Here is a 231-nt window from a genome sequence, read left to right on the forward strand (position 1 = left end):
AAGAAAGATCTCCCTCAATGGTTAAGTTAATTTCACACTTGGAAATTTAGAGAAATTTTGAAATGAAGATGCTGTAAAATTGGGCAGGTGTTCCCAATAAAACACTCAATCAAGATTTACTGTATTTAATTTTAGTCAAATATATTTATTATATTTCTACACATTTACTCTGGTTTGGTTTATTATATTTTTTGAAAATGTAGTGTATATTTCTTCTTTATTTATTTCATC

This window comes from Octopus bimaculoides, unplaced genomic scaffold (genome assembly GCF_001194135.2).
Source record: "Octopus bimaculoides isolate UCB-OBI-ISO-001 unplaced genomic scaffold, ASM119413v2 Scaffold_158926, whole genome shotgun sequence".
Lineage (NCBI taxonomy): Eukaryota > Metazoa > Mollusca > Cephalopoda > Octopoda > Octopodidae > Octopus > Octopus bimaculoides.